The sequence below is a fragment of the Grus americana genome, chromosome Z, assembly GCF_028858705.1.
Source record: "Grus americana isolate bGruAme1 chromosome Z, bGruAme1.mat, whole genome shotgun sequence".
Taxonomy (NCBI): domain Eukaryota; kingdom Metazoa; phylum Chordata; class Aves; order Gruiformes; family Gruidae; genus Grus; species Grus americana.
In genome coordinates, this window is record NC_072891.1 from 2,262,501 (window position 1) to 2,289,773 (window position 27,273).

Below are 27,273 nucleotides of genomic sequence, written 5' to 3' on the forward strand. Positions count from 1 at the left end.
AAGCCGCCTTCCTGCCCATCCATGGATGGGTCCTGCACAATGCAAAGGAGGTTTTAGCATCAGCCCTTTGGAAATTTCTGTCTTACCTGAGAGACGAATCATCAGGGAGTGATTTAATATCTGGTACGCTGGGGTCAGAGTCTTGCAGAATCACATAGCACGAAATTTTCCTAAATCGAAAATGGTTTTTCTTTGCCGCATTACGCTCTATAATCTGTATTTAATACTGCCCATATCTTTAACTGCTGAAGGCACCGTATCATTGGTGTAACTGGTCCATCCAGTAGAGAGTAAAACAAGATTTTCCCCGTATTTTCTACCAATTGTAGAAAAATAAAAGTTTTTTTAAAAAAAAAAGCAAGCCCAAAGCCAGTTTTCTTTTTCTGACTATCTAAAAAGTCCTCCAACACTACCCCGACATGCCTTGGATGCTCCTTCCTGCACGCGCGTTTCTCCTACATCTAAGGTCAAGCAACGTGAGGCCTCAGCTCCACATCACTCCGATGCCCTGACACCTCGTGCCTCCTTTTTCAGGGCTCGGAACTAAAAAAAAAATAAATAAATAAATATTAACATGTCTTAAGCTCTGTGTACAAGGAGCGCAGAAGAGCTGAACCAAAATTTATATTGAATAAATGGACAAGTCCAGTTTGGAGGGGTTTATCCGGGGACAACGCACTGCAGAGCACAGGGCCAGCAATCCCCAGGCGGATGCTGGTTTTGATATCCTTAGACAACTTCACGATTTTTACAGCCAGTATTTATTTTGCCGTGGCCAATACGCGCGTAGGCGTTGAATCCGTCTCTGTTGGGTGCTGTGCCTACATCCGGGCCCATAAAGAGGGATCGCTATTTCCATTTCTTATCCCTCTTGTGAAGAAGTGCAGTACGCGGAGTGAAAATTAGGCTCCAAAATCATGCCCAGCTATCAAGACAACTGAGATACTGCGAGCTTTGGGACTTGTTTATGTTCAATATCAACAGCCTCGGGTCTCAAGCTCCTAAATACAGAAATCTTTCAGAAATTTATCTAATCCCTACCCATTATGCAGCATTTATCCATAGAGCCTAGCCAAAATTCTTGTGTAAACAAAGTTATCGAGAGATTTCCTCAATTCTGGCAAGTCTAGAAATAATACAAACCCGCTAATTTTTGTACTTGTCAGAGCTCCTGGACAGAAATTCCAAGTAAAAAGATGAATATAGCGAAGAAGAATATAAAGTAAAAGTGAATATAAAAGGTAACCAAAAAAGCCCGCAGTCTGATTGATATTTCTGTTTGAAGGTTAATTTTCTTTCTAAATGTTGCTGGAAATGTGGGGATGGTAAAAGCTAGCCTGTTGAGCACAATTTGAAGTCGCTCACATTTCCTCGGCAGCACTGGAACAAAAAGACTTGTGGGAGGTGACTAATTGAATTTCTGGCATGCAGAAACTCAAAAGAATTTTGTTTGCTCTGTTGTTTTGGGTTTTTTTGGGTTTTTTTCAATGAGAGGATATGCTGCCGTCTCTTAGGATGCAGAGATGTGTCTCCAAAGGCTACCAGATCCCTGCCACGAGGTTGCCCAGGGAGAGCTGGTGCGGCTAGTCCGTGGTCAAGCTGGAAGCTTTGATGTTCCTGCAGATGGTTACACCAACACAGCTCCTCCTCTGCTGCACCCCCTTGCAAAGTCGGGGCTCGGCACACGTGCTTGCGAAGAAAACATCTCCGCCCTCAACAGACTGGTAGATGAAGGTTAGATAAAGGACTTTTCTGAAGACAGACTCTGGGGACTTTATCTCTTTGAGATGATATGCCACGATTGCGTACAGCCTACTGGAAATTAATTTCCAACCTAAAAATTTACGCACAGCAACTGCAGATTCTGGATCTCCTCCAGATTTTGGGCACCTCCCGCTACGGTGCTTGTTAGAGTAGGAACGAAGAAACTCCATCACATTTGACTGACTGGATACGTTTAGTAACACTCTAAATCATCCTCATGTATATGTACCTGGTGATATAAATCTAAAGAGGGGACCGGGAGAAACGGAAAGCAGTGCAAGGGAGGATGAGGTGGAAGGCGCAGGCTGTCGTTACATCCTTCCCTTCCTCTCTGTATCCTCCCCCCAGAAGCCATCCATGCCTTCTCCTTTTGATGTGTCGTGTGCCTTTCTACCACTGGAAAAAAAAACCAAACCCAAACCTAACAATCCAAAGGTAGGTTATACGTGGCTGCTGAAGAGGTTGAGAGAGGCACTGAACTTGGAGACAAGTAAGGAGATGGAGAGAGATGGAGAAAAAAGTCCCAGTGAGGGGCAAATAAGAAAAATATTCCACCAACAGGGAAAGAGTCAGAAGATTTTCTCTTCCAATTGTCCTGCCCTCTTGGTAGGGATTCCTTGCCTGGAAACCTTCCTAACAGCTCTTCTCCTTCTAATTCTTTTTTTTTTCAGTGCCATAATTGCCATAAAGTGCTCCTCAGCCTTGAGTCAGTGTTCTCAGTGATCCCACCATCCCCTTGCAATGCCCCGTCACCTGAAGCGACACCTAACGCGTACGTGTAGCGCTTTGACGTCGCGGTAATAACGGGGCTGGAATCCCGATGACAGCGACGGGCGTTTCAAAATAGCAAGCGATCAGTCACTGTGATGCTGAATCAGGGGTAAAACCTACCGATAAAAACTATCTCGGTGGGAAAACGCACCAGGAATTGATGGGACTGATGCCAGCAAGTGTCTGCAGGAAACAACTAAGTTTGTACAGACCTTTGACTTACTGAAAACGCTGGGAATTTTATTAATATAAACTATTAAATCGTGAAGCACGGAGTTCTGTGCAGGGGTATAATTTCACAGTAAACCCTACCGAAATTAAGAAGTTATTTCCCATCGCGCCGTAAAGGATTTTTGCACAATAGCAAAGGGGAAGTTCGCGTGTTGAGCTGTTGAACCAGTCCTACTCCGTAATTAATTAACAGCGCGCGATGCAAAGACCATCATTCTTTTGTTTCTCCCGTTCAAAATACGTACCCGAGAACGCGAATGCCGACTAACAGCAATTATAATATTCTAGAAACGTGACACAGAGTTTATGGATAGCTGGGATAACAAAAGACGGCGAAGACACAGGTACTCCCCACCACGCTGGGGGAGTGCTCTTATTTCCTCTGTTGATTTTCCACTGCAGGCACATTAGGACAGCAAAGATCAAATTCAAGCTAACAGAGCATGTTGTTGGTATTTCTCCTTCAATTCTGGCTTAATGGATTAGTTATGGGAGGGGGGGAAAAAAAAAAAATCTTTGCAAACATAGTTTTGGAATTAGCAGGAGAAGAATATGAAGTCCCGGCGGGTGGGAAAAGCCGGGTGGAAGACGTTGGTGCTCAGCACCGGCACGCACCTCTTGCCAGCCCCTGGCACGGATTTCTCAGGTTTTGCTGGGAAAAATTGGAAAATTACAGGAAAAAAAGCTGTTCTGGTAAAATGGAAAGCTTGGAAGCGTTTTGCAGAATGAGCTCCTCCCACTGCTGTCCCTCAAACATTTATTTTGCACTAAGGTGAAATGCTCTGTTTCACCCAAAATTGCGTATTTCATTACACACTGAATTTATTTAACCTTTATGTTTGACATTTGTTCCCATTAAACGTAAAGTGCTGCTTAGAATGAAATACTGAAAAGTTTCGTTGGAAGATGTGAAAATTAAACTTGTAAAGCTTTTAAAATAACGCGTACAGTTGGGTATTTTCTACCTCCTATGTTCCATACCTAAATACGCTTCTTAGCCAAGCTATAAGCTGCGGTTGACCTGAATTCTTGCAAAGTTGTTGTTCTGGAAGGCAGGAGGTACAAAATAAACTGGGCTGGCTTTTTTAATTTGTCCCATGGTTTCTTTTCTGGTCTTTCGTGGAAGATGGAAAACCAAGTTGTGCTGTGAGCATCGCATCTTCCACCAGTGGGAAAGCAGTTCTGAAAATTAGGTTCTTTTTTCAGCATTTCCTGAAGACAGACTGGATCCAACCATGTACTTCTGGAAAATAATTCTGCGTTCCAACCTCAGCGATTACGGATGCCTCCGTCCCACCACTGACACGCTGCTCTCCTCCTGCACGGCACCGTCCTGATCCAAACTGGGCATTGTCCTGGTCTTGTCCCATGACTCCAAAGGAACCTTTCTCTGACCTTAATGAGCTCTGGGTAGATGCTCACGGTGGCTGTCCCTTCCAGTAATTATATTTATTATAGCAAGACATCCCCAAAGCAATGGCATCAGCCCAGGAAAGGAGCAGGACAATGAAGAAGATAGGAGCACCGAAATTAATGAAGCCTACCGTGCAGCATCTTCACCAACGAAGGTGTTTAAGCTGCAAAGAATCTGCTCGGAGCTCTCGGGATGGACAGGATAAGTGAGTCTGAGCTTGTAAACAGGCAGCGTGATACGGCAGCTGTGTCAATCATTAAAAATAGCCTTCCAAAGTACCGCTTCAAAGTTGCTTTTCAGAGTTAAGGTAACCTAAAACTAAGGAAGCAAGAAAAAATGGAACCAATTTATACTTTTGAAGTGCCAGAGTTCCCACGTGATCCTTTTATCTCTAACGTCAATGGCATGTGAAAACTGACCTTGAACCTCTGGAGCTGAACAAGACCCATTTCGGTACTGCCATTTGTTCTTCCCCTCTGTCAGGGTGTATAAAGCATCGTGAGGACTGCTCAAAGGATCCTCGTGTCTTTGACAATTTTACCGAATTGCCAGTGAAACGCATGTCTGGAAAACTCGAAAATCAGTGAAATTGAGATTTCTGTCAAAGTAGTCAAGAGAACAAGCGGGATGAGGCTTCCTCTGCGCTAAAGGAGTAACGTAGCTCCCATCAACCGGCAATTTCCGCAGCATCTCCGCATAAACGCAACCACAGGCAGCGACGAACGGCGCTCCCTGCAATTCTGCCAGCCGCTTTCTAGTGCGAGAGGGCAAACATCTCGCACGGTTACCGCGCAGTGACCCCACGTGTTCTGCACACCACGCGAAGACCAGGTGACGACGGTACGAGGCCGGCAGTGGTAAGTAGAGGTAACATCGACTGCTAATTTTGGGGCAAACGATCGAGGAGCTTTAGCGCTTGGAGGTCACGAAACCCGTGAATTTAAACCTTCCCTAATGTTCACAGCAACTCAATAATAAATCAGGACAGAACGCGCCTCCTGCGATGTTAATAACTTATTGCCGGGTATTGAAGGAAAGTTTTTATGCAAGTATTGATAGAAGTGTCTCAGCTTGAGAGACACAAATCTCTTTGGAGCCCCAAGTGCTGTTGCTTCACGAGACGCATATGAAGACCATGAATTACTGTCTCGCAACTTGGCTGTGGACCCAGCAGTTTTTCATCTTCGTTGGGGTACTCGGTTTCTATTTGAAGCACTGTGGAATTGAGGATAATGACCGTTGATTATAACGGGTGGAAGCAGCAATGCTGCTTTATTATAACACAGCATGCTAAATGGTTATGAACTAGAAAAGAAAGAATTAGTCCCCCTCTGAAAAAAAATCTGTGCGTGTTAATTGCTTGCTGACCGCAAATATTTTTTCTCAGGATTTTCTTCTGAAATTCCTACCATGTTGCGGCGTTTCGCAGCAGCGCTGGAACTGGAGGGCCCAAGTAGAGAAAAACAAGCAGGTATTTTGGAAGGGTTTTCTGAATTTTAGTATCCTACTGCCCTGCAGGAGGCTGTACTCAAGCCATGTTAAATATACTTAGTCCTTTCTTCCAAAGCAAGATAGAGATTTAGTAGTTAAGTTGCATCTTTCTTCATTACGGTAGGAAAGAAGAGAAGGAATGAATGAGTTTTAAAATAAGTGCCATAGGAAAAAAACCTTACTGTCGCTAAGGTTAACGGCAAAAAAGCCATTAACTTCAAAGGACAAAATCTTTCATTTTCTGTTTCTCTATTACCAGAAAAGCAGCATTTCATACCTACCTAACTCTGCTATTACTTACGTCTAGCGGGCTCAATGAAAGGAGGGCAACTCAGAGCCAGGCTGTGCCCCCCCCCCCCCCCAAAAGTTGGGATCAGTTATTTCCCATTCCAGCTGAGCAGGGGGAAAATTGTGCCATCACCCCCGCAGGAGATGAGGCTCTCTCTAGAGTTTACAGGTTTCCACGGAATTTGCAGTATTTCTGAAAGAGAACTTTGTGGGAATTAGAATATGCTTTAAAAATGAAGTTGGCGTGAATGATTCTTAGGGGGAAAATGGGAAGCATTCATTAACAGACACAGTAATAATAACTGTTGATCAATGACAACCACTATTTACTGTTATGCCTTTTGTTTTCTGCTCTAATTAAAACCTCCAGTAGTTTTCTATCAAAACACCTAACCTGACTGCTAATAATTTGGTTTTATTTTGCTTGCAGTCACCATAAAGCAAAAATGCCATTCCGGCCTACCTCTTTATTTTAAATAACAGAATGGAATGAAAAGCCACATCATTTCTTGGCAACAAACACAACCTTGACCGTGAACTCAGATTTACCCACTCCGTGCAGGCCTCTCTCTTGCAGATTAATTAAGGGGAGCAACATTATTATTTTGCATAGCAATTTTCGTCACAGAGACAAATTAAGGGAGCCGGGTCGAGTTATAACGACGGAAGCTGAAGCCAAGTCAAGAAAAGCCATCAGAGACTCACACTTGACAAGCGCGGCAGCAAGCCGTCCTCCCCCCGTCACCCCAGACAAGCTGAATTTTCCGCTCGTTTTCATTGTCTGAAATTTAATTTGGCCTCTCTCACGCCAGTGCGGGGCAGGGGGTGGCCGCGGCCCCTCTGCTCCCGCCCCCTCAGCGCCGGCCGAGCCCCGTCGGCGAAGGAGACGCGGCTGATACCCCGTGTCGAGAGGCCACGTGGACTGCCATGAAAATTCATTGCCATCACAAGATTGAAGGCCCAAACTGATGCTTTTGACAAGCCTGAAATCGGCAAATGAGGACGGTGAGGAGAAAAAGGCGTGAAACGTTGGCTAATTTTAAAGGCTGGATCTCTTTTTCTCCGTCCCCGCTTGTTTCTTTTTCATTTAAACAAGTGTAACATTAAATGAATTGCTTTTATTTTCTCCTACTAAGCCTATTAGGCTTTAAGTAGGGAAAGTTGAAGCAATTTTTTCCTGCTTAAGATCCCTCCCCTGCGCAAGGCTGGGCTCCAGCTGTCAACCCTCCTGAAGATTCAATGAGATTAGTCCTAAATGTTCTTAGCATCATTTCAAAGGTTGTAACCGCATTACTTCCTCAGACAAAATTGTTTTAGCGCTTCCCTAAGTCGAGTAAGAGGTCAGAGAGGAATATAAGCAGTTTTCAGACAAGTGAAGTTTTCAAGATTTGTGAAGCTCTCGGTGGCTCCTAAAGCAAGGCGAGATACGGGGTGCTGCCAAAACTTATTTCGCACAGTCTGCACCAGTCTCCTCCAGCCTCGTCAGCGTCCGTGGTGTCAGGAACACATTAGTTTCTCGCAGTTTACAATGTCGTAAGGGAGAAAAGACTCACATCCATAGGGCGTAAGTGGAAACAAGGGCCAACTCTACTAAAATCAAGAAATCAAGAGACTTTGGAGTAAGGGCAAACACAATGGGCTGAAGGGACGACCCTAAATCAAGGCCACCGCTCCATACCCAGCACGTGTGGTCTCGGTCTTTGCCTATTGCACCAGAGTTGACCTGCTCTAGCAAGCTACAAGAAGTTATTCAGACTAAAAGTAATCAGAAATTTGTGCTGTTGGAGAACCCTTGTGCTAAGACAAAGTGTTATCCCAAGATGCATGAAACTCCTTGACATTCTTCTGAGTAAGACCATTATGTACAGAATAAAGAGGTGACAAACATGCTCCAACCCATGAAACCCATGAGAATTTCTTAGATTTGAGAGACCCCGTCTATCAAACGCAATGTAAGTGGTCAGAGAAAGGTCTGTCGCCCACAGGGCAGGCTGCCTCCCCACGTCACACCTCCGAGGGCTAAAAATACGTCGTGTATTTTCAGGGGTAAACAGCCAGGCTTTTTGTTCAGTATTGGCAATAACTATCGTGTAAATACAACCATGAAGCGATGAAGCTTTTCATATGCATGGATTAACTCCCACATCTGCTAAACTCGAGCAGAACGGCGTTGTGGATTTATGAGTGCCCACCACGCACCGTGCCAACACCGAGCAGGTTTTGGCCATGTTACCGCATGAGAACTGTGATAAAAACATCTTTGGAAGTTCAGAAGGACAACATATTTCTGCTTTCACTCCGAACTGATGCCTTTGAAGTTTAGGCAATGAATTTTTTATACTCTTCATTAGGACTCGCATCTGATCTCCAGTCCACCTCCAAACAGCTGTGCTCTGAGGTTGCTAATTTGGGCAGTGAGATTAGCCTTGCTTAGTTCAGCTCTTGTTTGTTGGAACAAGGCCGTTGGTGATAGAGGAAACCTCAATTTGCATGTTAATGAGCACGTAAGCCGATTGAGGCCATTCATGCCAGTGTCCATCTCCAATTAGCTGAAGAATTTCCATTCTCAGTTTAAAGAGTTAAATAGTCCCATCAAGGAAACAGCACTTCGTTTAGGCAAGGAGTCAAAAGGACAAAGAGCCTGTTGGGAAGTGTATGCGTGACTTCCTAATCCCTCCTCATTTAATAATAACTGCTAAACCATTCGGTCAGTTCTTAGGGCTAACAAAAAAAAAAAAATAAACCAAGACCCCTTGTAGATCCCCAGAGCTTGTTTTGAGGAAGGATCATGTACCAAGTGACTTCAAAAGCACCCAAATGGCCAAAAAACCTCAAGCTCCTGTTGCAAAGAGACAAACCTCAACACAAAGTGTGTGCTTAGCTCCTTGTTTTGCTTCATCAGCGGTATGTTCCCTATACTCTCAGCATGCTTTAAAGCGCTAAGGAATTCCTGTTGTCAAGCAACCCCTTTGTTCGTAAGGCTGGGGTTTTTTTAATTATTATTAAGCTTGAAACAAAAATGCAAATTAAATATTTAAAACAGCATTCTGCAGCATCCACTAAAGAATATTCTTATCTCCTAGCAAAGTATATCTTCTATTTAACCGCAGCGGTGTGGGAAACACAATAAAGTGAAAGGGCTTTCTCACAAAGAGGTCTGAGCATGTGTAGCATTTCACAGGAGCTACGGAACAGAAATGAAGTGGTTTAGGAATACGCTAATCCCGGTGAGAAGCCAGCGTAAGTGGGAGAAAACGCAGCGTACTGAAGGAGAGACACTAGAAGAAGATGGAAAAGTCCTCAGTTTGGTCCTCAGGTCGGGCTGGTTCATGACCAAGGAAAATTTCTCTAACACTTTGCATTTCTCTTGCACTATTCAATTTTGCTTGGTCAGTAGGACAATGCTGGTCAGAGGAAATGCTGTTTTGGGGAAGGCAAACCCATATGGCTGCACATGTTGGTTGACACCTTTGTGTGCAACAGAAGAAGTCTTTAGAACTGTTGACCAGCCCAAACTGTGGAGCTCTGCTGATAGAATGCAAATGGTAATTAATATTCATTTAATTCAGCCATGCTGAAATGGACTTGGGGGTCTTGGTCACCAGCAAGTTGAACATGAGTCAACAGCGTGCCCAGGCTGCCAGGAAGGCCAACCGTACCCTGGGCTGCATCAAGCACGGCATTGCTAGCCGGTCTAGGGAAGGGATTGTCCCACTCTACACTGCGCTGGTGCGGCCTCACCTCGAGTACTGCGTGCAGTTTTGGGCGCCACAGTACAAAAAGGACATAAACCTATTGGAGAGTGTCCAAAGGAGGGCAACAAAGATGGTGAAGGGTCTAGAGGGGAAGACGTATGAGGAGAGGCTGAAGTCCCTCGGTTTGTTCAGCCTAGAGAAGAGGAGACTGAGGGGAGACCTCATCGCGGCCTACAGCTTCCTCAGGAGGGGAGCGAAGGGGCAGGCGCTGATCTCCTCCCTCTGGTGACCAGGGATAGAACCCGAGGGACCGGCATGAAGCTGCGACGGGGGAGGTTTAGGTTGGATATCAGGAAAAGGTTCTTCATGGAGAGGGTGGTCGGGCACTGGAACAGGCTCCCCAGGGAGGTGGTCACGGCACCGAGCTTGACTGAGTTCAAGAAGCGTCTGGCTAACGCTCTCAGTCATATGCTCTGATTCGGCTGGTCCTGTGTGGAGCCAGGAGTTGGACTCGATGATCCTTATGGGTCCCTTCCCACTCAGGATATCCTATGATTCTACGATAATAATGTCAGTACACTGCAAGGTGCGCCCTTTCATAGACCTTTAAAGGGCTTTCAAGCCTCTGAACACAAAGCAACTCAAAGAGGCAGGAGGGGAGGGGGAGGCTGGGGTGGGAGAGCCCCCTTGTCCTGCCCAGCGGTGCAGGAGATCTCCAGCACTCGCCCTTCCTCAGCACCTGGCAGCGTGGAGATGCTTTATCTCGCTCCACCGGCCATCCTGGGAACCCAAAGAGGAGTTTGAAGGAGACGAGCAGGGTGATCTCAGGGACCCTCCTTGTTCAGCCTAAACCTCCTCGGGAAGCAGTAGTCCTTTGGTGTAACCGCTCAGCATCACTTAGCCCCCTTGCGTACATGGCTACATGTCCTAAGTGTGATGCTGATTATGGGCCGCAAAGAAATACCTCAGGGAGAGGGTGGGAAGGGAAATAAGGTGTACCTGAGCGCAGCAGGAGAGGAGATTCAAAGAGAAACAGGTCCCTGCTTAGGACTACCACCTCGACTCCTGCAACGGGGCAGCTCTTCTGCCTATTGCTTCTGCAACCTCAAATATGTTGGGCCCGATCCTGCCCTGGCTGCCGGTAGTCTCCATAGTGCCCAGCAAATAACTGATCAGTGGCGTGAGAAGAGTTACCAGGAGGTTCAGTCCATATTTATGCTGGTGCAATCAAGGACAGGGCCAGCTACGTGGTTCAGAGATAGCCAAGAAAGAAACGCAATCGCTCCAGGCGTTCCCGCGGCATTCCTCCCGTTAGCTCAGTATTACGCAGCCAGCGGACGCAGCAGCAGGCAGTCGAGGGGCAGAAAACTTTTGGAAACAAGCTCAGCAAAAGCCAAAGGGGGGGGGGGGGAAAAAAAAAGATCAACTTGCCTTGCTTTTCCCTTTCAGAAAGTGTTACATTCCTGCTAAACAATGTGAGGGGCAATTAAAAAGAATGAGCCCGACTCCAGCGGGTTGAATAGAGCCACTCCAAGGACTAGACCTCAAACAGATGCTTCTTTTTCTCATATAAAGCCCTATGGCTTCTTTAGGTAGCCATTGTCTCCCCCGGCTCCCCTGGGGACCGCTTAAAAAACCACCTCCTCCCATCAACAAGATGCCTCTATTGTGTGTGTCCGACTGCGCGGCGTGGCCCCGCACCGGCCTCGCACCTGTGGGCAGCTGCCGGCAGCCCCGGGGGCCGGTGACCCTGCCCGGCGCTGGCAGATGCGGGGTCCCACGCCAGGAGACCCCCGAGAGCCCTCGCGGTGGCGGTGCGGACATCCCGGCCAAGACCACCGATGTCCTCCCCATTTATTTCGCCCTGGGCTGTGGCTCGGAGGGGGGGGGGATTTCCTGCCCGCGGGGCATGCGCTACAAAAGAGCAGCGGGAGGTCTGCTGGGATTTACATCCCGGTGCTTCTAAAATTAAGGAAAATAGGACCATTTCCTAGAATATAAAAATATATTTCATTATGTAACACAATGTGCCCTGAGTCACATCTATATAGAATTATGTATACCTCACTTGAATGAGCAAAGACCTAAACTCATTACTTTTACACCACAAAAAGTTAAGCATCACTCTACTATTTACTTATAAAATTTAATTACGTGACTGCTAAAATGTGGGTAGTTATGAGTCGGCTAATAAAAGACAACGGCATTAAGTAATTCCATATACATAATACTCGGAAGTTAATACCTCACTGCTCACATTTAAAAATAGGCAAGAATGTTGAGAGTTTCGAAGTACACGTTGACAAACGTGTTACCAAGCTGCATCTGCATTTTTTTCCCTTTCTGTGTTATGTTTTAGGAGAGAAATTGGAAATAGGGTAATCGCGCACCTTTTGTACGCGGAGTGACCCATCTATCTTCCCCGGCTTTTCACTGGGGCAACGAAGGAGCCAGCAAAGATGGTGACGATTCCTTCTGCTGTTTGAAGTGGCATTTTAGTTACGGACGAGGGAGTTCTGGGGACCAAAACACACCTGCGGTTGGAAAGCAAGGGGAAAAAACCGGGACCTGCCCGTCCTTCTGCAGTTCACGTCCCCTGTGTGTGTCCTGGTAGGCTTGTGGACTTCTCCTGGTCCGGCATTGGCTGCAAGTGGTGCCCTGAGGAACGGCGTCCTCAGAGGACCACGTCTGGCTCACCTTTCCTCTCGGGCAAATAAACGCCGACACGCGACTCTCTATCCTATGAGCTGCGCAATGCCTGGGTTCCAGGGAACTCATATTTTTACCCGTCCTTTTGATCGACCGCAGCAGCGAGGGACTGGCGAGCCGAGGGCGCTGCTCGGCACGAAGCAGAGGCGCCCACCGCGCCCCGGGGAGCCGCGGGGCCGAGACCTGCCGTCCGCGGCACCAGGGCCGGCCGTGCCCCCCCACCCCGTTCCCCCGCCAGCAGAGGCAAGTGGCCGGGTGGTAACCCTGGGCCCGAGCAATTACGGCATCGACCGGGGGCCACGGTCCCTAAGTAGCAGCAGCGACGGTCTGCCTGCCTGCCAGATGCCCAAAATACATGGGGTGTCCCATTAATCAAAGGACATCTGCCCTCCTGCTTTCTTGGTAGCTCCACAACCCCCTCGCTCCCCCGGGGACAGCGTGTCCGTCTATAATTGACTCTGCTCCCGAGTCTCCGTTCTTACTATTATGTAGGAGCGGAGTATTTAGCCCAGGGACAAGGCTAACACGGCAAATTCATTTCCACATCTGAACAGATTGTTTTAATGAGACTACGTATGTGTTTAAATGCTCTGCTGGAGTTTTCCCAAGATCTCAGACCTTTACAAATCAAATCCCATACTTCAGTCTCCAGACAGTATACGCTGAGCAAGGCACAACCATCCTAGCAAAAACTAATCCCTGGGTTTGCTCCACGCACATTGGTTTGTTGGGTTTTTTTCCCCTCTATCACTGAACGAAAAATTTATCAGATGCCCTACCTCGCTATACGCTGTTAAATTAAATATGTGTACGGAGAACTGAAATCAGCTGGCTCTCCGGACTTGCACGACAGCAGAGCCAAATTGGGGACGTAGGTGCAAATTCAGTATTTCCAAGACACCTCACACTCTCATAGAGCGCAAAGGTGAGATACATCTCACTTTACCACCGTGACATAAATCCTTATCGAAAACCTATTATTATTTTTAACAGCCAACAGTCCACACAGGCAATTCTTACCTTCAGGATTCATCAATTGTATCCTTCATAGAAAATTTCTGTAGCTTTTTAAAGGTCCAGAAACCCCGCTGAATCAAAGATTTTACACGCGGCGTATCCATTCCATTGTCTTAAATGTTACGAATTACACAAACAGGGATCCTGACAACTACGCAATTCTGCCAAAAGATAAAACTGTTTGTAATTGTACCGAAGAAGTAGTGCTTTACAAAACCAGTCTGCGTTATCTAGGATATACTGCTAGTATTATTCACTCAAATACAAGCTTTTCTTCCATGGTAAGGAAGAGGCTGCATCTATCTATAACCGCATGAAGTTCAACAAGGCCAAGTGCAAGGTCCTGCACGTGGGTTGGCGCAATCCCAAGCACAACTATAGGCTGGGCGAGGAATGGATTGAAAGCAGCCCTGAGGAGAAGGACTTGGGGGTGTTGGTGGACAAGAAGCTCAGCGTGAGCCGGCAGTGTGCGCTGGCAGCCCAGAAAGCCAACCGTGTCCTGGGCTGCGTGTCCAGCAGCGTGACCAGCAGGTCGAGGGAGGGGATCCTGCCCCTCTGCTCCGCTCTGGGGAGACCCCCCTGCAGTGCTGCGTCCAGCTCGGGGGTCCCCAGGACAAGAAGGACATGGAGCTGTTGGAGCGAGTCCAGAGGAGGCCACGGAGATGATCTGAGGGCTGGAGCACCTCTGCTATGGAGACAGGCTGAGAGAGTTGGGGTGGTTCAGCCTGGAGAAGAGAAGGCTGCGGGGAGACCTTAGAGGCCCTTCCAGTCCCTGCAGGGGCTCCAGGAAAGCTGGAGAGGGGCTGGTGACAAGGGCAGGGAGTGACAGGCCAAGGGGAATGGCCTGAAGCTGCAGGAGGGGAGATGGAGATGGGATGTGAGGCAGAAATCCTTCCCTGTGAGGGTGCTGAGGCCCTGGCACAGGGTGCCCAGAGAAGCTGTGGCTGCCCCTGGCTCCCTGGCAGTGGTCAAGGCCAGGTTGGATGGGGCTTTGGGCACCCTGGGCTGGTGGAGGGGGTCCCTGCCCATGGCAGGGGAATGGAACTGGATGGGCTTTGAGGTCCCTTCCAACCCAAACCAGTCTGGGATTCTACAATTCTATCTAAGCTATTTCTCTTACCCACTCCCATTCTCTTACGCTCAAAGTTGGGAAGTAACTTCTTCTCAGGGAAAGGGTATCCCGCTTTCTGAATGCCAACATAAAACAGCGGCAAAATCAGTAACGTTTGGGTTTGTACAATACTTCTTCTTTCCTCTAAAAATGATGCCGGTATAGCCTGTATTTCTGTCTGTCTAATTAAAAGAGAGATTCAAGAAAAAATATTGTGTGTACAGATTGAAACAAGACGGTGCAGTCGGGGGGGAAAAAATGAAGCCAATAAAAGATTTCTCATTTTAGGCCTTTTCTGGTTTAGTTTTGTTCTTCAGCCACGCTGCCAACCAGATGTACTAAAAATAGATATTATTATTCAGAAGTATTTGCAAAGCAGCATTACTCAATTAAAACTCCCTGCTTAATGGACCAGAATTCAATTTCACACCACTGAAGAGTCCCCAATTCCAAGAGGCTGATTCCTTCCCTATCTTGCAGTGCTTTCTGCATTTCCTAGCTTTCCCCGTGCCCCCTCGTTCGGCGGCCCGCGTACAGCGCTTCGAGGCCGAGATGCGCCCGCCGCGCTTTCCACGAACACAGCGGCGTCCCGGTGTAAAACCTTTCGCCCTGCTCGCTGGCGCGGGGATTACGGTGGTGATTTATCAGCTGCCAGACGAAGCAGGCAACGCAGCTTATCCCCTTAATGTCTGCTCCACGCACCGCACCGCGGGAGTCCAATTCTTCCACTCTCTCGGCTCTGATTGTGTCTCTTTTTTTTTTAATTAAAGATTTCACTGATGCCTATTATAAATAGGCGTTCATGACTCCAAACGACTCCTCTGGGCTGTGACTCTGTGGAAAGAGAATCGATGGCGAAGAGCGAGCTTGGGTGGGAAATCTTTCCCTTGCTGGTAGCGAAGAGGCATTTCAAAGGGCTGCGATGCAGTGCAGGTTAACACGCACCTTACTGCTATCCAAAATTTTGTCAAAAAACCATTGGAAAAGTCACGCGGCCACGACTGCAAATGAATTTGCAGGTTTTATTCAGCCTACAGACCAGAAATTTCTTATTCTGCCCTATAATGCATCTTACCGCCTAATACAGTGGAAAACTGCGTTCACTTCCACACACCTCAAGCATTCAAAGAGGGGAGAAAATCTGACAAATGCAGAAATATTAAAATGCAAGTGCAAATTTGTTCGGCAGAAGAGATACCCACCATCTCTTGCTTAGTCTCCAGCAGCGGGTCTCCATCACCCGCGACTCCTTTTCCATGGAGCAAGGTGGCCAGCCTGCACGTGCTGATGCCATCATCCAGGCATGACGTATTAAATAAGGAGCAAATATTCCTTGTACAAAGAAATTTTACAGCAGCAGATGGAATTATACGGACCGAACTAGTACAGTTCTCCATAGGTTCAGCTCAAGACGACAAGGGAGCGTTACGCTGGCTGGTCTGTTGTCACACGCCATTAACTTTCACTGACTTACACCTATATTAAGCCCAAAGATTTTAGCTACGTTAAAGGCATCTCAAACCGCACGCGACTGAACTCGGTGCCAGAGGAAAATCCACCGGCGTCTGAGGCCCCGCAACCATTTCCACAGCAATCGCGAATCCCCAGGGCCCTCCTCAGGACCTGACCTCCCCTGTCCCTCTGCGCAGGGTTTTTTTTACAGCGTCGCTTGCCATCGTCATTCGGAATACCAAAAGGAAAGCTGTCGTCATCAGATTAATTTTGAAAGAAGTCAAACAGTCACTTTTCTCTTTGAGACGCGTTATTTTCTCCACCCCAAGGCCATCACGGCAGGATGAACGCAGACATACAACACAGAGCTCCAAGAAGGACCAGGGCGTTCAGGATCTGATTTACAGGTTTCTCTCCGGTTTGGGACAGTTTGGCTCGTATTTCCCACGTAAACACAAGCCAAAAACGCTTCTGCCGCTTTTTAGCGCTGCCAGTTAGTTTTGCTGGTAATAAATTACGTTACTCGACTCATTTCGTTTCTAAACGCGCTGGTGCAACGTGATGCTGTGCTAGCTATTGAACTATAGAATTTAAAACAAATCTAATTGAGTTAATATATAAAGACAATGCAATTGTGAGAAGCTGCTTCCATCCCTTTGTCTGTTATTTGACGCTAACAGTCACTTTTGATTTTTACCCATTATGAAAATCAAGCGCTAAAGCTACAACTGTACGCAGCTCCCAAAGATTTATTTTTAAATAATACATTTACAGACCTTTAAAGCTTTTCAGATTAAAATTGGGGTAGAAATCTACTGGTTTGAGGTAGAAATCTACTGGTTCGCAGTAGCTCTGAAGTCAGGAACGGATTGTCGCGCAGGCTGGGACATGGACTTGCTGAGCCCTAGATTTGCTGAGCCCTTCATGCCTCCAAATCACAGGAACCCGAAATCTTCGTGTTAGCACGTGTAAAGGGTTGTTGGGAGCCGTAAGTGCTCGTGCATCACTCCATCACATCCAAAGAGAGCAAGGAAACGGCGCTATGCCACAAGCTCTCCTGTACCTGACAATATTTCTGGAATTTGACACGGGTAAGACAAGCAAAAATTACCATTAACATTGCATAAAAATCAGGAAACATGTCGTGCCTCTTCTTTAACCTTCCTCCTCTCACATTCCTTTTTATTCAACTCGTACCTTGCTGCGCTTACGGTTCATTCATTTTTCATGGATTTAGTTTCCATACTCTCATGCAGATTTAACTGCATTCAGTCTGTCATTTTTTAAAATCTCCTTTCTTTTAACTTTCCTTGCAGCACGTTTACCCTTTCAAGCCTTGTCTTTCTGTCGGTATTTTTCTCCTATTGTCTCTCTATCACGCCGGCTGAGCTTCCACACCGAGCCCGGCTCCAGAGGTTGGTAAGAGCTGTACCTCAACAGGCGAAGAAAACCATATGTATAGTTAAATATGCCAATTCACGGCCCTGCAAAACACGAGCAGGAATTTTTTAGTGTCATTAAATGTCCCCACTGAGACCAGCCCAGACGTGCTAGAGCCGCTCCATCCCAGAGAGACAGTGAGGGGTCACTGGAGAAGAGGACAAAGAGTGAAGTGACTCGACAAGGTCAGGGAAATATTCAGGAATTTAACTCATTTCTTCTAGGTTTCGCTGTATTTCTGACCTGGAGCGGGTTTTAGCTCCCCGAAGGTATGGAATTACCTTCGTCCTTGTTGCTATGCCCAGGCTCTGCTCGGCAAAATTAGGTCCAACTCCTACAACCAAAATTGCGCCAGGGAACTAAAGCGAGAAATCAGCTCATGAGCAATGAATTCAAACGGGTTTAAAAAGGAAATCATTGGGGTTTTGTTAAACCTTACTAATTTAATGTAATAATTGCAAATCGAAACATACACATTTTATGTATTCATTTGCAATCTCACCTGTAGGGCCGTTTCCTAGCTTTTCAAGTACGGGGACCGTACGTTCACAGCCACTTGTCCGATGGCCATCAAGGACAAAACATCAGGGACTAAACCGAGGATTTTCAGAGGTAAAAGCCGTAACCCGTTACAGTCTTTAAGATTTTTTTGAGTTAGAGCCGTCAAAACCCTGTATCCTCTCTGATGTGAGGACCTACGTATAATGTACATTAGCGAGAACGGATTAAGACCCTTAACGAGGTCTCCGGGCTCCGCTGCAGTTTTAGTCACACCCCTAAATACTAGCACTAACTTCAGCTCACAGTGGAGTAAAGCAGCACAATTTATAATAAATACACGTACGAGACCTGCCCGAACAGATCGGAGACTCCGTCAACTGTACCCGCCGTGGACGTGAGCTGTAAAATGCATACTCAGCTGTTTGTAGAGGCTCAGGTTTCTCCATACGTGCAAATATAAATTTGGCATCTGGTCTTATGCAACGCTTGTTTTACGTATCAATCACAACTGCAGGAATTTCAGATGGCTCCTCAGAAGTCAGTCACGAGCTCTGCTCGGGTAATTCAAACTCCTTCCCGTCCCAACGGAACATATTTCTTAGATGTCAGTGCCATGGAATTAAGGTTAGATAAAGAGATCATTAATAAACCTTGGAGAAGCGTAACTGCTCTGCGGAAATTGTAATGACAACTCCAAATGATAAAATACAAAACAACTCTTCATCACTCCATCACCGTGCAGGTTTTCACCAGCAGGGATGATAGGTTCGGTTGAAAAGGCAAACTCTTAACTTCACTAATGGTTTCATGTAAAACCTTTCCGTCGCCAAGATAAGATTATTATGGACTTGCTTATTAATTAGGGAGGCATTTTTGCAGCCCAGAATAAATTTCACAGAAAGGAAAGAAGCTTTTTATGCCATTCTGTTAACCCTGCAGGAAAATCGCCCCACCTGTCCCTATCCCACATGCATGCCCCAGCCATTAGACTGAAATAGCAACTAATTACATCAAAAATCAACTGCTAATTATGCCGAAAGATAACATTTCACCTAAAGAAGTCTGCAGCTCACCTGGAAAAAAAAATAACGCTTTTGCTCCCATCAGTGGCATCTTGCAGAGAAGGCAGTTGAATTCTTACTACCAAAATCAACAACGAATTTTAATCTGCACGCTAACGGGGCAGGCGAGCAGCAATAGTCGTGGAAATGAGATGAAGCTCTGGCTAAAAGCGAGGGCACATCCTATCATCTACCGCCTTCTAATTTAGCAGCGCTCTAAACGACCTCGTAGGTGCCAGCTCCTTCCCCAACCTCTCTCGCCTTTGTGAGCCAGAGGAGGACGCAGGAGAGACGTCCGCTTAATTTCCATTGATTAGGAGCAGTGTTGGTGGAAAATGGAGCAGACGTCATTAGACTTCATTAAAGAGCGCAGCTCGTCTTATGGCTGGCAATGATGAGACTGTCAGAGTCATATTTATTCGTTAATAATGGGTAAGCTTTCCAGGGCTGATGCTTCTTGCAGATGAGGGGCGGTGGCTTTTTCCACTGAAAACACAACACTGAACAGCAGAAGACCACTCCTGTACTTCCAGTTCCTTCAGGATTATGCTGCGTAATTGGACGTGCTACGGGTTGGGTTCCTTAGCAAGAAACTTCCCGGAGCTCTCTGGGATGGGGACAGCAGGAGCACCCGTGCTACAAAGGCACGCTGAAGCTCACCTACGGCATTCCCTCCAATATCACGACGGGATCTCACCGTAACTCACTGATAACAAGGCATCCCTGTGACATGGGCTGACGGAAAAGCCAAGCAGTCAAGTGTCCAAGCTCCTCTAATGCTTTCTTCAGCTAGATCCACCTGCTCTGAAGTGGACATCATGAACCTAAACAACTAATGCTAGCGAAGTGCTCTTAATCTCTCCTACTCCTGCAGCAAAAGATAGTTGGGGCTTTTGGTCTTCTGTGATAGATGAAAAGTTTATTTAGACATTTCAAGGACTGCCCAGTGCCACCAAATATCTGAGGGACATGGAGAGGAGATCTGTGGGCTCGTTTGCACCAAAATGCTTGTATTTCCAGGGACTTGGACTCCCGGACACGCCGGTCCTTCCAATCCTGCATTGCTATTCTTGGCTAGAAAGCCGTATAGTTAACGCAAACAGTGATTATCATCAGGTATTCACGAAATGTCACACGTTCCTACAGCGCAGTGGAAAACAAAAATGTTTGGGTTTATGTCAACGTGTTAACGAAATGAAAGAAACACTGTGTTAGGGCCGGTACAAGATTGCACGTCAAATCGAACTATTTTAATTTAAATATTTCGCTATGCCAACCCCGTGTTTCCTAAATTTCAGTTCAGTTCTACTACAGTGTTATTTTTTTTTTGGTTAGGCAAACAAACAAAATTCATTAGTCTCTTGGCACTGCAAAGACAAACCTGTGTCAAAATAGATTTGATGTTCTGAAACCTGGTTCATATTGCTCCAAAGTGGAGCAAGTCTCCAAAAAGCTCTTTCTGCTTCTTCTCTGGGATCAAGAGATTAATTTCACAAATTCCAAAAGCGATGGAAGCCTCCCCTAGGTGAAGACAGAAGAATCTTCAACGCATCCCTTCCTTCACCCAACGCAGCACAGATTAATTATCAACATCTGATCGCTAAAATATTAACGACATATCCTGATTTCAATTTATTTTTACCTTTCTAGAGCTTGCATTTTTATTATACATCTGCCTCATCTAAACTGTCGCTTTGGTTTCTTTTCCAATTTTTAAGACACTTCTACTTTCTTTGTCTGAGATGCGGTATGCCGCAAGATACACAAAACCTCAGTATCTGGGCACAAATGCATAAAAACCCACCAATCCATCATAAAATATCTTATCAGTGGCAACAAAGCTGGAACAATGATATACAAAAATGACAAAGTTTTTTACCTACATCCTTCCGGAATTTTTTTTTAGGGTGAAGAAGACCACAGGGAAGGACAAAATGGTTATAATCCCGACTCCAATTGAGTTTTCTATCTGCTTCACGTTGTTTCAGATATGAGCAGAAATGAAAGAAATGAAAGAAATATTGCCAAGTATCCCCCGTTATTATTCTTCCCGCTAAAACTGCTGCAACTCTGTCATCCCGCGACTTTCTGCGCAGATCCAGTGCCCAGAGGCCTCTCTCTATCCTCGGGTTAAAATCCTGACTCTAAACTTCCTCTGACCAAAAGAAGGATTTAAACAGGAATTCCATTTCTTTGGTCCATCACCACACTTACACCATGCGTTACAGGTCTAATTTTAATCTGCGCAAGAAGTTTAAAGATGATATTTTCCGCAACCGAAAAATGAACAGCAAATGCAGAAAAAAAGAAGTGTTGCATTTAATTTTGTCTTAATATTCCGTGTGAGTTAGCCAAGTAATATGCAATTTATTTCCTGCATTATGGAAGCGAAACGATTTGTGCTTATCATATACATATTACTCTACCTTTCCATAGACATATTTCTCTACCTTTTATGTCGCATAATTGCTCTTAGTACCGTAACAATTGCCCATACCCTAAACACAACTTTAATATAACTAAGGAATTTCTCTTACTCAAACGCAGCAGCACATGGATGTTTTGAGAATGCAGCTCCTAACCTTTATTTGTTAATCTCAGCAGGATGATTAACGAGTGATGAGTGCTCGTTACACCGCTAACCTTACCAAATACCACTGACCTGAAAGCTCTGGAGCCGCGATCGTCCTTGACATTTTTCCATCCCTGCCTCTGGTACCGCACGTGACCACAGAGAGGACAACAAGGTCCCTGAGCTATGACCCACCACGGTTTTGTGGGAAACCGCTCTGGCATTTCCCTGCATTCCGGAGCCTGGATCACTCTTCTGGACTCGTTGGCAGAAGATCCCTGTTTCCTCAGCTCTAATTCATCCCGATTCACTTTCCTGGCAACAAGTGCATGAAACAAGGTGGCAGATAATGGCAAAGACTGGCTAACAATATCCATCCATATATCTTTAAAGAAAAAGCATCGAGGAGAGATAAGATGTTATCCTGAAGTTAAAACACTCGTTAGTATTTTACTTCTAGTTTTTTCACTAAGTCAATTCACTTGTCTTGTCCTTTTGAGTCGTCCCCTCACTGTAACATCTCCGATAACCCACAGCGAGCACGGTCTGGAAGGACGGCAGCAACGGTGTAGGTCACAGGTCACACATTCCCAGATTGGTAGGGGTTGGAAGGGACCTCTGGAGATCATCTCGTCCAAGCCCCCTGCCAGAGCAGGATCACCCAGAGCAGGTGGCACAGGATCACGTCCAGGTGGGTTTGGAATCTCTCCAGAGAAGGAGACTCCACAGCCTCTCTGGGCAGCCTGTCCCAGGGCTCGGTCACCCTCACAGTGGAGAAGTTTTTCCTCATGTTCAGGTGGAACTTCCTGTGTTCCAGTTTGTGCCCTGTTGCCCCTTGTCCTGTCACTGGGCACCACTCAGAAGAGCCTGGCCCCTTCCTCTAGACACCCACCCTTTAGATATTGATAAGCGTTGATGAGATCCCCTCTCAGTCTTCTCTTCTCCAGGCTAACCAGCCCCAGCTCTCTCAGCCTTTCCCCATACCAGAGATGCTCCAGTCCCCTCATCATCTTTGTAGTCCATCCCGTCCCCACCCTGTCTCTGATCATCAACAACATTGGGAAGTATAGGGCAATTCTATAGAAACACCTCCCCCGAATATTGTCCCAGCTCCCTTCAAACTGCAATTCATTAAAGTCCTCAGCCTTAGGGTATCTTCATAGAAAGAAAATTTGAAATATATTTGTAACTACCTTCCTCCCTCCACCTTTTCCCTCTTGGGTTTCTACCAGCACTTTTTTTTTTTTTTAAATTTAATTGAAAAAAGAGGGGTATTTTCATAGATTAGAACATGTCGCAGGGGTGGCTCGTGGAGTCTCACTGATTTCAGTATGAATACAACTTTCTCACCACTTTGCAGTGTCAGGCCTCGGGGGAACAATTGAAAGAATGAATTCATATTTATTGTGGGCTTTAAGGCCTGTTAGGTTTTATTTCTGTCAGCCACAATGGTCTCTTTTTAACTAAGATGAATTATAAACATATGAAAAGAAAATACTGATTGTAGAAGAGAAAGCGAGTAGATACATCCCAAACAGCTTCATCTCGAGAGCAGACATGTGGCATGTGCGTTATCCCATCACAAATGCAATCAGAAGCACCAGAAAGATATTTATGGTTGGGCTGCAAAAAGCCGTATGTTTAAACCATGCCATAATAGGAAGCGAAAGCTATAAAGGCTATTGTAATAATCAAGGCAGGCTATACTTTTCTTGCCTTGTGTCCTTATAAATACTTAATTTTTTTATTCTTTAAAAGGGCAATTTTCAGAGAGAAAAAAAAATCTTACATGGAAGGACTCATCTGAAATACAGATTTTCAAACTGATGGAGAGAGTCTTATGTCTCCATAAAATCCAAAAAGAAATTTTTTTACAAATCTCATCATCACAGCCTCGAAGCATGCGTGCAGTTTAACATTTCCTTCCAAATTTCTAAACAAAATGTAGACAACGTGGAGAAAAAAAGTTAAAGTAATCCTAAGCTTTTGCCGGCCTTTCCTTGGCAGGAGCGTCTGCAGCTGCTGCCAAAGACTTTCTCTTTCAAAATTCTTAGAATCATAGAATCTTAAGGTTGGAAAAGACCTCTAAGACCATCAAGTCCAACCATCAACCCAACACCACCATGCCTACTAAACCATGCCCCCAAGTGCCACATCTACACGTTTTTTGAACACCTCCAGGGATGGGGACTCCACCACGTCCTTGGGCAGCCTGTTCCAATGCCTGACCACTCTTTCGATGAAGACATTTCTCCTAATCTCCAATCTAAACCTCCCCTGACGCAACTTGAGACCATTTCCTCTTGTCCTTTTGCTGGTTACTTGGGAGAAGAGACCAACGCCCCCCTCACTACAACCTCCTTTGAGGTAGTTGTAGAGAGGTCTTCTTGACTTGACATCAAATTTGTTAATGCTGATGAATCAGGAGTGAGGGAGGCTTCCGGGATGCTTTTCTGCATCTCCTCTCTACGCTCTTAAACGCTGAGCATGCAAAACCACCACTGGGGAAACCTGATTTTCTACAATTGTTCAACATTACACTGATCTGAGCAACAAACATCTCAGCTGCTGGAGCTGGTGGTTCCCTTGAAGGTTGTTTAAAGGAGTTCCTCCAAGATTTCTGTGATAACTGTAATTTAGGTCACTTGTTTCTACGCATTGAGATATGTTCTCCTTACATTACTCGACTGCAGTCAGCTTCACCTAACGAGCCGCGATCTAGCAGAGACTGCGCATTTTTTCAACATCCCAGGATTCATTCAGAAAATCGTGATTGTGCCAAAATGTTTGCACCCAGTTCTACCAAACTTTGAACTAAATCATCATGTTACCACCGACCAGACTATATTCCTTATCTTGGGCTAATTTACTGCGTTCAAACAGCATGCCTCCATCAAAAAGTTCAGGCATTACTTAACATGGGTGAAGAAGGAATTTGAAATTCCGTATTTTATTGTCATCCAGCTGCTTCTGAAGAAGTTACTCAGCTTTCACTCCATTAACAGTCTTCAGCCCAATCTTGGCCACTGTCTGCACATATTCCAACCAATTATTTCCCCTTGCCAGCCTGCATGAACTGCAGCGGCGGCCATTTTGACTGTTCGCTCACAGAACCAATAAGGGGAAAAATACTTTCAGAAGTCAAAAAGTGTTAGCCTAATTTTGTCTTAGGAAGCAGCTGTTAAAGTGATGTTAAACAGTCTGTAAAGGTCGTCATCGTCACCCAGCACAAACACCGGCCAAGCCCGGAGGCGGTGGGGAGTTACGAAGCCCCGGCTCGCACCAGGCAGGGGACGGCAGCGGGATGAAGGATTTCCCAGGGCACGAAACCAAAAATCAATCAGCTGAATTCAAACGCCTCTTTGGGCCTTACGTGCAATATAACCCTCCGTTCCCCTGGGAGACGCGATCGTGCTAGGCTCGTTCCTGATGGAACTACGAGGGAGACAAATGACCTCGAATTTGTGCCTGTGGCAGCACCATCAGTACCGGCCGGGTCTAAGGCGCATGTTTTATGAGTCAGCCCTTTCAAGGGTGGCAAAGGAAACCAGGGCAGATAGCAGGGCATTGCTCTACCATCCGCGTCCACCCACACCATCCCCTTCCCCGCTGCTGACCCCACCACGCTTTGGGACAGCCGAAACCCCAAGGTCCAGCTGGTCCCCAGCCCCACCGCCTGCCCCTAAGGGCTTTCATTTCCACGGTGGCCCTGGAGCTTGGCGGTCCCAGCTACCTCGCGCGATACTCGATGGCTCGACAGACATTCAGGAGTTTGGGAATTCACTTTCACTCCGTGACGGGATGCTCTTGCCCCGTTTCGACAGGTTTGGGTGCTTTGCGGAGCGCAGGTGAGCTCCACGGGTGCCTCCCCGAGCGCAATACAGTTCTGGGTACAGGCTTGTTAGCCAAAATTGGCGCAGTGCTGGAAACACACATTTCCAGTGCAAAAAAACCTGATTTTTTTTTTACCGGACTCAGCAGAATTTAATGTAAATAATTACCTGTGTTAGTACAAAGCAAGGACTTGCACTCTCGCAGTGTGCTGACTTCGATGAGCAGTAACAACGCAGGGGGTCGCTGGGTTCCTCGAGGCACAGCCTGTTTTAATTGTGTTTCCCGACATCCACGGGACTTTGCGTGGAATTTCACTGTTCTGAGCAGTTTAGGATGCGTTTGTGTGTGTGGGATGGGGTGTTAGGATAAAATGCGTATGGCTATCAGCTGACTGCAATTTGTCTTTCGGTTTGGCCCACGGCTCAAAGACGGCCATCAAATATTTTTAGTACCATCGTAAAGACTGCTCAGGAGTTCAAGTTCAAGAGCGTGAAGAATTCTTTGATAGATAGATAAGATGCCACATAAATATATGATCCCAGGTTCAGGAACAAATAAATCACAGAAAAAAATAATTTAATGTTACTTATTATTTTAGAGGAAAAAAAACCAATTTTTTTTTAACTGTACTCTCAAGGGGTTAACGAACATAATTCGACATAATATCCAACAGAAAGACGCATAAAACATAAGATTAGAAAGCTTTGAGAAAAGCTAGATCTTTCATTTAGTTCTTTTATCTCATCACTCAGTAATTTGAAGTGAAGAAACGCTGTTGGCACTGTTTAGCAACAATTCATCAATCTTTTCTCAATGAAAGTCAAGTGCTCCTTACTCCGATCCAATCCCAGATTTTGGAGAGCCTCCTTTCTTGCTTCGACTTTTAACTTCGGCTCGTCGCGGCATTTTTTGTTGGCAGGTTGGGGTAGCAGCGGAGGCGGCAGATTAACCAGTCCCGCTGAGCAGGGAAACTGCTATTACCAATCCTCGGCGAGAGAATTAATAAATTCCCTCGTTAAAGCAACTTTAGGAGCTGGATAATGTTTCATATATTTCAGAAAGACCTATTTTTACACTGGAAACCAACAGTAATCCCACAGCCCCTTAACGCAGGCAAAACATTTCCCAAAGTGAATAGAGCAGGTTCAGACGGCAACGGAAATCTGGAATAATGCCACTGAATTGCATTAAGGAAACTTAGGATTTTCTGTTCCGACAGATTTTAACCCGGTGAATGGGGGACTGAGGCCGTTTAATTCTCTCGGGTGTAAAAGGAACGTCTCGCCGGAGTGGCTTGTGCCGTGCCCCGTTGCAGGGATACGGGGAAGCACGCGCTGCGCCCAGAGGGTTTTTCTAAACACTGGCTTATGTATCATTAATAGCAAACAGACCGTGAACTTTGATTTTAATATAACCCTACTTAGTTGTAGCATTTGCCATTTAATGAATGCTGAAAGCAATAATAGGCTAAAATCAGGGTAAGGGCTTTTTTATAGCAAAGGCTATTACCACTGCATCTGACGGGTCCATCTCGGCGTTACGGCTTAGCTTTCGGAAAGGGCAACGGCACGAGTAAATGCCTCGTGCCGTGGCAGGGTTCCCTCTTCCCCTCATCCTAACCGAAGGACGCAGGAGCACTCAGCTCTAATAACACACCTTTGATCAACTCTGCCCAACCGGCCTTTTACCCGGCACAAACTACGTCGTCGTGATGGATGGCGACGGTTTACGGTGCCCAACTCATCCGCAGGCGGAACATGGAAGCCCTCCTTCACCGGCGGCATCCTGATGAAGGTCTCCGTATCTTTACCGCCTGCTGCTGAACTCATTAGAGGGAGAAGAAAGAGAAGGCGGGCTGGGATTTATGAACCACCTCCTAATCTGGTTGTGTCAAAAAATAAAATCAGTTTTTCTTTGCGGGC